The 12,710-nt window shown below is 40.1% G+C and overlaps 1 pseudogene; it reads right to left on the bottom strand.

Moving 5' to 3' along the window:
- Positions 1–727: 727 nt before the first annotated feature.
- LOC140936651 (uncharacterized) overlaps positions 728–12,710 on the bottom strand; it is a 43,649-nt pseudogene continuing 31,666 nt past the window's right edge.

The following is a 12,710-nucleotide window of genomic DNA, read 5'->3' as shown; positions in this document are numbered from 1 at the left end:
TTCCCAACCACAATAGTTACAGACTGCGTACTTATGAACGTAAAGATTATCTTGCTAATCGCCGTTATACAAGTAATCTTCCGCAAAACCCAGACTACAGCTTCGGCTTTTCCCGGACAATCTCAAGACTAACACATTTTTCTTCGTTAATGCGAATAATTCAACATTACCTTACATCGCGCGCATCATTCACAATCAATAAACTTCCTATACTAAAAGATTTTGAGTGGATGAGTACGATCAGGATACCTTAACCCATAACCCGAGGAACCGTAAAATATATTTTAGAAACCTGAAAGTCTAAAGAAACCTAGTGAACACCATTGAAGTAATTAATGAACTTAAACATCATTTTTCATGACAGTACTTGCAAATATACCCTTTACAAATAAATCTCCGTCATGAACGGCGGAAATGCGGAGCACTACAAGGGTATTTTGGTAATCCAGGATTTAGCTTTTGTTTTCTTATAAAGCCCTTGTATTTTTTAATACGTCTAGTGTAGTTTTGGTGCTCACAGCATTTTCCCAAAAGGTGGATTTCCACTGTCCTGTAACTTTTACGAGGGTAAGCACGTAAATTTTACGAAAGGCCACGCGTAAACGTAAAAAATGAGCGAGGTTCAACTTTTACGTTTACGGGTGACCTTCGAAACATTGCCTCTATTTTATGTACGCGCGTAAAATTTACGTGCGTACTCACGTAAAAATTACGCGGCAGTGAAAATCCACCCTAGTGCACACAACCTGCCTCCCTCATTTTATGCACTCTGTTTCAGTGAAGATTTTAGATGATCGCTTACTTCAACACCTGCAATGGCAGAAAAGTTACTTGGCGAATGTACTGTTTAAAGAATTTTTTTAGAGCAAAGCTATTATACGTATCTAACAGTAGGGTTCTGCACTAGTCAACTCTCTGAATGGTCTTGGTCTTCCTACCTTCTACCATACAGTTTTCACACTCTTCGTACTCAGAGTACTCTTCTTTTTCAAGCAACAACTAATTATCTAATCGAACTCCCCGGAAACTAGGGTAACATGTTCTTTTTTTTTTTTTTTCAATTCTTTAAGGCTCAGACCTTTTCTTTCTCTAGTTCAATTGCCACAATTTCTTTTTACGTCTATGTGTTACAATCGTCCACCCTTTATCCAGTCCAGTCCAGTCGTCCTTTAACACTCGCTCCAGCAGCTGCTCAAGGATTGGATGCTTATTCGCCATCTCATCTGTCAAGTTCTTAAACATGGCTCCGCTGGAGTCCGAGATACTAAAGGCTCTTTTGGCAGCTTGCAGCACTTCCTGTAGCTCAGTGTTCGCAATTATGCCGTAACGGAACTCGTTAAGGATTTCTGATGGCTCAAGTTTGCGTCGGTCGTGTGTACGAGTGACCTTTGATACCAAGTCAGACATTCCCGGGCCCAGAAGAAGTTTAGAGAACGCGTCCAAGTCCCTAAAATAGACAAGAAAAAAAGTACTTTCTAGTGGTGATCATCGTCCATCTTCACTAACGCTAACTAGCGGCAATCAAGGCAGAGTAGACGGAAAACCGAAAAAAAAACTGCACTCTTATTGTTCAGTGTTGAACGAAACAGTCATTTTCCAGGGAAAATAAAAGGCACTAAACGCATGCAATTTCAGTTTAAATACCAAAGTTTTCCAGTTCCCGCCAGTTAAGAGGTGAAGGAGAAAAAAGAAAGGCCAACTGGAAATGAGACAAAAGAGAGGTGGAAAGTAAAGGGGTGGGCAGGCACTAAAGGAGTGGAGGGAAATAACATATGTTCCAAGGCGCGATCGATTCTTGGAGCGATTTAAGACAGATGACTTACTTTTGCTGCAGAAGGTTTAAATGAGGATTGCTCTGGCAAGCGCTTTTGATCTGGAAGTTGTGTCTTTCCTGCGCTGTTGCAAGATCGCTGCCTGGGATGGCGGTGCAAAGTTGGTCTCCCAGCTGAAGGAGGATCATTTTGTAATCAGCATTAATGCAACTTTCAATTGTTGCGAACTGGTGGAACAGGAGGTTAGTATTATGATATAATAGCCTACTGTTCCATTTCAGTGGCCCCAATTAAGACCTACTGGTTCTATACTCTCGTCTCTCTGCCTCCTCAAAAATAATACCCTCGGAATTATGACAACATACTTTATATAACTGTGAAAAGTTTGAACCCGGGAGTCATTTCAAAAGTAGGTTGAGTTCGATCGTCCGGGTCAACGTAGTCCTGAATAAGACTGTTGTTGTTGACAGTGACTGACGTTTCGACAACTTGTGCGGTAGTCATCTTCCGAGTCAAAGTGAGTTGTATCACGTCAGTTGATGGTATTATACTCTGGTTATTGATCTGATTGGTCAAATAAGTCGCGATGTTATTGGTCGTATGTCGTCTGTCGGTCGTCTGAAAGTACATCAAAGTCAAACAGTATAACGGCAAACACTACAGTTACACGGTACAGCTATGGGCTCTCCAGTTTCTGTTGTTGTGGCAGAAATTGTCATGCAAAACATCGAGGAACAAGCCCTAGCTACCTACACGCGAACTATAGCTCTTTGGTTACGTTACGTTGACACATTTACCGCCGTACACAAAGACGGAATCGACGATTTTCACGGACACCTTAACAGACAGAACGCGGACATACAGTTCACCGAGGAGATCGAAGAAAATGGTAAGATACCTTTTCTAGACTGCTTGGTCACTCGCGAAACAACAAACTGACCACGACTATTTACAGAAAACCGACACATACCGACCGATTACTAAACCAGTCTTCGTACAACCCGCCTTCTCGCGCGGCTACTTCTATCCGGACTCTGACGAGAAGGGCGCAACTAGTTTGCGACTCACCTGACAGCCTACAAGACGAGACTGATTATCTTGACGTTTTTAGTAAGAACAATTACAACACGGACTTTGTTAGACGGAACACTCACAGTAACACTGATTCCAACACTCAGACCAACGCTGGCCCTGTTACGACAGCGACTAAACCGTACATCAGAGGCACCTCTAAAAATGTTGCACGTATATTACAACCTTACAATATACGTGTTGCACACAAACCGATAACCACTTTACGACGACTGCTTACTAAGGTCAAGGACAAAGACAAACCGGAGGACAAAAAGGGAGCAGTATACAAGACCAAATGCTGCGACTGCCAGGCTTCTTATATTGGTCAAACCGGCAGAAACCTAAGCACGCGACTGACCGAACACAAACGAGCGACGAGGAATGGTAACGTCAACAATCACATTGCTGAGCACCATTTACAGACGAAACATCAAATTGACTGGCACTCTGCGACATGTATAACGATTCTAAAGACTACTATCAACGTCTTACTTTAGAAAGCTGGTTTACTAACTTAGAACAAACGCCACTGAATCGTAGCGAACAGTTTCCAGCGCCGTACAAATGACTTACTGACGCGATCAAGCAAAACTAACTGGGAGAGAACGACTGGAGAACTAACAATTTGACTAACAATAAACGACTACTTAACTATGACAATAGACGGATCGAAACGCACCAATTACTGATTACGAGTCGTCATAGCCAATAACATCACGGCTTAACTGACAGACAACCAATAACATCGCGACGTAATTGACCAATTAGATCAATAACGAGAGTATAATACCATCAACTGACGTGATACAACTCACTTTGACTATGGACATGACTACCGCACAGGTTATCGAAACGTCAGTCACTGTGAACAACTACAGTCCAATTCAGGACTACGTTCACCCGGACGATCAACCTCAACCTACTTTTGATCCTTTATATAATATTACATTTAGCATCTTGATTCCCAACAGTACTAACTGTATGCTTCTTAATTCTTCGTTTGCAGAATTTGAAGTAGTCTCAAAGACAAAACTGTACCCCTTAGAGGTGGCAATTCGTTCGGCAAAATCATCGAGTTCCCTCCACAAACCCATCAATTTTAGAGTAGCTCAAGACACTAAGGATAACTATCATATTCTATTTCCTGGCGCATTGACGGTTTATGGCTTGTCACTGCCGTTCTTCAGTCGTTTTCTTTGATTCTAGGATACCTTTCTAGGGCGTAACGTAGGGACCGAGTTTTAACAGTGTCTGTCATAAGAGAAGTGGCTTAAATTAGATGCTAAGTATTATGTCGATAGGCAAAGCGTTTGACCATTAAAATATAATGTCGCCAGTATTGAAGGCGCATCGAATTAGCCTATTTTTTTGGTGGGATCTTATTAATTTGCTGTGGAATGTATTAACGATCTCGTTAGGATAACATCATCTGCTATTTTCAGGAGTGTAAAGAACAAGATAAGAACAGTAATTTTCTTTGATTTCGTGATTTTTCGTGCTTTGATCCTGGTTACTAGCGTAGTTACACTGTTTACCCTTTTCCTATTGGTTTTGTAACGGGATATTTTCGGAGTTCCCATGCGGATATAAAAGCGCGCGTTAGCGTCTTTTTGGGCAGAAAGTCAAGTAGGATTTGCGTTGTTACATCGTTCTGGTTTGTTCTTAACGTTTGGTTCAGCGCATGCTCATTTATCAAAATGCTGTTTTTCTGCCGAGACATGGTGTATCGTCTATGCAAGCAATAGTCGAATCTTTGTTTACACTTTTTGCCTCATTAACATATGCTTATCACTGTCTGATGACGCTAATAAAATAAAAACTCTGAATATTGAAAGGGCATAACAGTTTCAGTTATCTCTGTATATTTGAGCCCAATACACCGAATGGTTTCGGAGAAATTCTCTTCTAAAAACTAGAAATTTTACAGAGAATGTATGGCTCATTAACTTTTTTGCCACACAGCAATTTCGCAGTTTTTGTGGCTGATATTTCTTTGAATATTGCTCGCAAAGAGCTGAAAATTGCACAAATTGCCCAACTTTATCAGCTCTTTCGACTTTTGCATTTAATTCATATATACAGCCACGGCTTCTATGAGTTAAGTCGTATGCTAATGAGGAAAAAAGTAAACAATGACGTCAGCAAAGATTCGCCTATATGACCATGTCATAATGTCGTCAAAGAACCAAACTGCACACTCCTGTGGCAGTCACTTGCACCTGATCACTTAAATATTTGCAAATAGCTGTAAATTATCAACCACGGAAAAAAACTTTCCGGTCAACAGTAGGTAGTGTTGGCATAATCCGCTAATTTTTTGTGCGATTTTAGTAATCCCTCATCCTAGTTCAGGTTTTTCTGAAATACGCTTCTACTTTCAAATACACTCTGAGATCGCTGAGATACATGTAAGTGGGATTATTTACCGATAGAATTAATAACAAATTGGAAAAAAGTGATTTAATTAATGAGCATGCGCCTAACCGTGAACCTGTCCCTTTAAGATTATTGTCTAGCTGAAGTTTATCTAACAATAGATTTTACCGTCATGTTATCGACCTAATCATCATAGGCTCGTTTTATTACCGTTTTCAAGCTAACTTTGTTAATTACGAGTTGTTTGTATAAGAATTTGTATAAGAATCTTCTGGTAGCCAAACTGATAAAGATTTTTTGCCATATTATTTCAGTTTACGGTCAATCGACTTTGTTCATTTGCTCTTTTAGTGGTATTTGGTCAAGTAAATCACCGTTAACCGTCACCTTTGGTTCTCTGCGTTTTTCTTGTTTTCGACCCGTAAAATAGTCCTTAACTTAACCTGCGGCGGCACACCCCTCGAAGCTTCGTTCCTCGTTTCCTTGTTTTGTCGTCGTCAACCACAAGGGGATTTACCGGTTTGAGAAGTTTTCTAGTAACTTTTAGGTTGATAAATGTCTTGGTTTTTTATTGGTTGACTCATTGGTTGATTCATGTTGTCGAAGGAATAACTGCTGACTCTTACCAGACCATTTACAAACGGTAAAGCGAATGATGGCTACTGATTGAGCACAAAAAAAGGTTTGTATGCTTTATTATTTTCCTCCCGCGCTTGAAAACCTTCGTCACGCCTTTTCTCCCGACCCGGCCGACTGCCCCCTGGGTCTCCGAGGATGTATTCACTGATTCTTGGCGCACAAATCGTGCATATTAATTAGGGCGAAGGCAAACTATCTACTTTCTAGCCCCTCCCTCCTTTCTCCTTTTCCACAATTTCCCTGCTCGTCAAATATTTTTAATGTCCTCCTCCTCCACCACCACCACCAACGCATTTCTAATGTTTTCCCTCCACCACCACATTCCACAGGGGAGCAAGCGTTTATTACTTCGACTGCATGAATTACCCAATAACACTTCTCTTAATTAACCAATCAAATGCCTAGAAGTAACTAGAAAACTTGTCAAACCAGTTAAAAATAGCATATGACCTCACTCATTAAGAATCCCCGGCATTTTATTCAGATAAAGACAGAAGACTCTAACGTCATCAATGTTAATGTAGTTTAATGTAGTTTTTTCCTTTCGAACTGTTTTATGATGAATTTAAAGTTACAAAATGCTGCACAAAGACATTTTGTCTTTGTTGAGTGTTACGTAGTAAAATTGCTTCATGCGTTGGTTGACTTTCTCGAACGTTCTCTACGTTTTTGGATTATTCATGAATAACTAATTAGGGCATGTTTACATCTCAGCATGAGTCAGCAGATTTGCATCAGTTACTGAAATCATAAAATATGTCGAAAAGCTACTTACTACTATTCGCCTGTTTAGTATTTTCTAGAACCTTATGTCGAACGGTATACAAGTTCCAAGCGAGTTCTTTTGACGAACTAAGTTTTTTCCCACGAGCTGGACTGCTGTGTTCAGTCAAGTGTGACGAAGGTCGATTTTCAAGTTCTGTGTTTACAAGTTGGCGGAAGCCGTAAGATATCTGAAGTTCAAGTGAGAGTTTGTTATTATTGGTAGAGGCTGTTTAGTTTTACTCAAGTTCAAGTCAAGTTTGTGTTGGTCAATGCTGTGTTTTAAAGCTCTGTAAAGGCTATGTTCCTATGGTATTAAACTTCCTTGTGCTAATCCGACATCCCTGCGTGCTGATAGTCAGTGAATAATTATCCTCAAAACATTCGAACTCGTAACATTGAGTTTTAGCCAATTCTATGTTCAACGTAATTGACTCCTTACCCATGCCTTACATATCTTTAATCAGTGCATGAGACTGCTATGCTGTTTTTGAAGCCTGATGTGACTAAGAAAAATAAAAAATTCTTTTTTCACTGTTTGTTCTGTTATACTTGTTATTCGCCGCCAGTAACCTCTTATTTGAGTTAGGTCTTAAGGTTTAGACCCAAGTCAAATTTAGAAGGATTTGTATGGAATCATCAGAGCATAACTGGGCTAATATCTCAGAGACAATTTGCCCCGAAATGCTAGTTTTTGGCAAGTAGGCCTCTTGGATGTTGCTCTTTTCAGAATATCCTGACAAATCCCATAATTTCACAAATTAACACCTTACTCTTACCATATTTCATTTCTTACTATTCCTCCGCATTTACAATTAATCAGTTCCACAACCACGACGCCGAAGTGCACGCTCCGTAGCGTCTTGTTGTAATTGAAGAAGTGCATGAAAAACTTTAGTATATAGACACTAAGTGATCTTGGTGATTTAAGCAATCTGGTTGGTTCACTATCTCGGACTATTCAACCATATTCACCTTCTAGCGAGTGGACAATGTGTGAACTCGCTGTTTTTCCCATTCTTTTTTTAGAGAACGACCGTTTAAAAGCCGCCAAGTCAGCACTTCATGAGAAGTAACGACACAACAAACTTTTTTGGCAAGAAACTTGGCGAGTTAACAGAAAAAAGCCATTACGCTAAACCCAATAACCGCGGCAGGTTTAGCTCAGTCGGTAGAGCGCTTGACTGCAGAGCGGGAGGTCGCGGGTTCGATTCCCGGGGCCGGACCAATACTCAGGGTCTTAAAATAAATGAGAAATGAAGGTACTTCCTTTGTCCTTCAAACGGCTAGACATTCGCGTGGCTCGGATGACCACGTAAAATGGCGGTCCCGTCTCCATTAGGAGACGTAAAAATAGTTTCCCCAGTTAGTACTTTCGTGAAAATACATTGACACTCAAATAAAGTGCATTTTTTTGTTTGCGAAGTGATTAACTTGGAATTGCCATGTTTGAAAATTATGCAAAGATCTAACTTTGTATGATTTATCGGTCAATTAAATCGTCCTTTTTAAGGGTTTCGTTTCTGATTTTGTTGACATCACTACGCGTGTATATACTAAAACAATTATTCATTAAGAAGCAATATTCTCTGATTATCTCATTGGTAGTCCGTGGATCTGACACTTAACTTCTATGTTCCTGTAGACTCTTTACTAAGCCAGGTAATTCGTAATCTAGCTTAAGGGAGCCTATAAATGTAACCCCCTAGCTTCGTTAGGATTCCTTGTCATACTAATTTGAAATTTAACTGAAAACTCTTTTTAAATTGTTTAATGTTTTGTTGTGTGGGCATGGCTACATAAACAAATAAATAAAATAGTAGTTCTGCTTGTTCTTTTATAGACTATTGCTCTGCTACTTACAGGGTTTTCCGGACACAGTTAACGTCACTTGATCTCATTATTACCTGAAACGAATCGTTGGTAGCTTCTTGCTTCCTGTCACAGTTACATTAACTACTTCCGTCTTTGCTCGTTTCAAAGTAGAGGCCAATATCGATAGTTCTTGTTTATCGTTCGGATCACCAAACTCCCATCCCCATCCCAACCCTTTCTTTCAAAGTCCCTTCTGTGCATGCTGCCTTGTATAAAAATTCTCCATTCAACTCTTTTTAGACGGACATCGGCATTTAGTGTCAGTCTTTTGGTGTCACCTAAAAAGACTATAGAACAGGAGGGACTAACTCTAGGTCACCCGTGCCGTGGAAGGTATCTGTTAAAAGAGTTGACTGTACACCAATTTGCAAAGCTACTAAGAAATGTTGAAAGGACATTTTTTTAAGTACCTCTTGAAGCACATCGAATAACCACAATGGATTGTCCACATTATTGATCAAGGACAAAACAAACTCTTGAAGGAAGCATTTGTCACAAGAATCCTTAGATGCACTCTGTGAATGATCTGAAAACAAGGTGAGAAAGGCCTGATTTAGACGCCGTACTTCAAATAAGCCGGATCGAATTCAATGGAAAGTACGTCAATATGACGTCTGAATTAATTCGAAATGAGTAACTGAATTTGGATCGGCTATGCAGTTCTTCGTGCCTAGCTCAGCCGGGAATAATGTCTGTGGACCAACGTTGATTTCACATGAGCTGAACTAAGGCATAAATTTAGTGATGTCTATCTATCTATAACGCATTTTGACTTTTCTCGTTTTGAATTAAGTTCGGCTGCATGGAACAAAGATCGGCGTTTGAATCAACTCAGCCGCCCTGAATTTGAATTTCATTCGGCTCTTGTGACGTAAGTCGTCTGAACCGGGCCTAAAGATATGGAAAAACGGACAACAAAAGACGTGCAACTTGTCTTGCAACATTGCTGCAGAACGAGTTGAATAGCGACGTTGCGCGTTTTACCACCCACGTTCATACCTGTTAACAACCTGATTTGTTGCAAGACAGGTTTGATGTTGGTGGTTAAACGCGCAACATCGCTATTCAACTCTTTTGCAGCATTGTTGCAAAACAAGTCGCACGTTTATTGTCACCCGTTTTTACGTACCTTAAGAGAAATAAGTTATTAAAAGGAAAAAAAACTAATGCACGGTAAAAAAAAATTATTTCCTAGAGCATGTAGAGCGAGGCTCTCTTAAATGCTCAGTGCCTATCTTTAAGGTAAAATAGTTGAATATTAACGAGCATCAGTGGGGTGTCAAAAGACGTTTAACGACGGTATTGCATTACGCGACTGACAACACGGACACATATTTCTTTTGATTTCTACTCGACATTCCGCTTCGTTTTGAGGTTAGCGAGGTAATTCAGTTAAACAAGAGTTGGGTGTTTTGCCGCGTAAAAGGCTGACCAAATATATGTAACACAACTTACCATCTTCCAATTGACATCTGCTTGAATTGACAGTAATACTCCCTAACGATCTGTCCTCCGTTTTTGAAGATCTGTTCCCAGGCGCCACTATTAATGCCCCCGTCAACCACTTCTTGTTCACCAGATAACATACAAGTCTTGCAAAAAGACATAATTTAAGGGTTACTTGGAAAACGAAAGTGACTTAAACAAATACATCAAGTTGAAGACGGAGGAGGGTTGTGTTATTGCGCTAACCAAACGATCTGAAGAGCCGTTTTATTAAAGGGACAGCATCACCAGGATTAGCCACTAATTCCAAATCCAACTAGCCTGTTCCAGGCGTTCAGATAGTAGAGCGCGGGAGAAAAATTAACTCGCTCCCCACTTACCGCCGCGCTCTACTATCTGAACGCCTCGAACGGGCTAAAATCCAACAAAATCTCGTATTTAAGTGTAGCAAAACGATTCCGGAATAGTACATGAACTATGTCAAGAAGTGTTCTTTGCAAAGCACAAGTGGGATAAAAGTGGACAGGACTTGAATCATCGGGACAAAGTCTTGAAGGTTTGCAACGTTATTCAGGAAAAAAATCCCTGAGAAGCAACAACTACCGGGTATGTTAGCTCGTAACTCGGGATTGAATGACTCTTTTTGGTGTTAAAAGGCCGTTAAATGTATTAACAGGTAAACCTCCGTAATTCCGCGTGTTACTTTAAAAGAGAAAATTTAGATTTCTAGGAAAACTGCGCCTCCAATCTAAATATTGCTGCATTTGTGGAAAATAGTTCTCGACGCAACCCTAAGCAAACACCATGCCTCCCTCCAAAAGGACCTCCAAAGACGCCAAAAAAATGGCGCAATTTCTTCCTCCACTGTTGATCGTGAATAATAAAAAGGACTTCGTGGACAGCCTTTCTAACGAAACAGTTGCAAAATGAGTTATGTTTGTTGTTTCCCCCAAGGTTTGAGAGGTAGCTGTGCCTTGCTTTGGGCTGATTTGTTAGATGTAGCAGTGATTTCATGCTACAAGATTTAAATATGAAGCGAAACAACCACACTACTTGGATTGAAAGGGTACTTATCAATGGAGAGTAAAAACTAGTATCTTCTTACAGCAGAGATATGTAACTTAGCTCTTACTTTTAAGTATGCAGGAGAAAGCACATTGTGTAACCATTCAAATAACACTTAATGGCCGTACTTTTTCATCGTACTATCTATTTTTAGGAATTTTACCAAAAGGAACTTGCAATTTTCTGTACCACTACCGACTTGGGGAAGGTGGAATGAACACACGAGTAGAATAGAGAGATATCTGGGTAAAAGTGTACAAACTTGCAAAAGTCACTCAAGTGTTTCTTGACGGGAGAGACATGGGTATTATAAGCGCGATAAGACTGGGCCCTGTCGTGGCTTGGATCGTCCAGTTTCTCTCCAAGTTTCTTTAAACCCATCATACCCAGATTAAATGCGGTTTCAAGAAATGGGTGTGCTTCAGCAGTCCTGAACGGATTTCTGTCGCCGCTTTCGTCATCGTCGGAGTCTTCACCGTAGAATGGTTGTCCCTATGACGCAAAATGCAGTTAGCCACTGTGCTTGCAATGTAACGTTAAATAAATGGGAAGCAAGGGTGTATTAGTAAAGGAGATGAAAACAATTGCAGATGTCGTTGCCCAAGTGAATGAATCAAAATTCAGTCTTCTTTTGTTTAGAAAGGGGAGATCTAAACCCGAGTCTGATCCTTGGGCACTTATCAAAAATCAGCAATAACTGGCTGTACCAATTGTTTTCGAGAGTTTAACCCTAACCCTGCTGTGTGTACTATTCAGTAACAGGTTGAGCAAGCTGGAAAGACTTGATTAAAAGTGGATATCGTTTTATTGCTGGACTAGTCAGGTAGGTCATTTCTGACTGATCATAATGGTAAGTGTCTTACGTTTTAAAAAAACTCTTACTCACCTCTCGCCTATTAATTGACCAAGAACTGTCTGTTAAGAAAAAAAATATCCAGTTAGGAAAAGATGGTTGGTTGGCTGTTAAGTAATGTTGTGCTTGGTATTCTCCCAGTGTGATTACAAACTTTTGCACCTAATCCTTTTTTGACCACATCATCCATGGGATCAAGATACTGGCAATAAACTTACCGACAAAGTCAAAAGAAAACCATTGCTTACAACAGGCTACAAGCAATTCGACAGGCGTAAAGCTTTTTTACTTGCACGCAACCTGTATCAAGTGGCCATCCATGGATGGGAACACTGCTAATCTTTATTTTACACAGGTTCATTCTACAGGAAACATGGGAGAAACCTTCAGGACTTTTTGTGCATGCCCGATACAAATATTGGGTCCAGTTCATAAAAAATATTGCTCCAGTACATTGTATTTAAGTTTTAACTAAAGATTAATTAAAGAGCAGAAGCCGCAGGTTTAGTATATAAAGTATTGTTGAATCGCAGTACTGTTTATCGTACCATAGCTTTGCTGTCGCAGATCAGCAAAATTTACAACAAGTGATTCGACACTTCCTGCAAAAAGTAAGCAAAAAAGTCTGTCAGTTTTTCATTCCACGTCAACCAATCAAAATAATGCTTAGTAAATAACTCATCAGTATGAGTGCCAAATTAATTTCTTCATTTTACAACATAACTATCACCCATGCTTGGACGAACGGATGGACAGACAAACAGACGGACAAATCACACAAACGGGACGGATCAAACTGACCAACCGGACGAAACCACACGAACTGGATATACATGTATCTACGGACG

Source organism: Porites lutea, chromosome 5 (genome assembly GCF_958299795.1).
Source record: "Porites lutea chromosome 5, jaPorLute2.1, whole genome shotgun sequence".
NCBI lineage: Eukaryota > Metazoa > Cnidaria > Anthozoa > Scleractinia > Poritidae > Porites > Porites lutea.
Note: the sequence above shows the minus strand (reverse complement) of the source record. Positions and strands in the feature narration are given on the sequence as shown.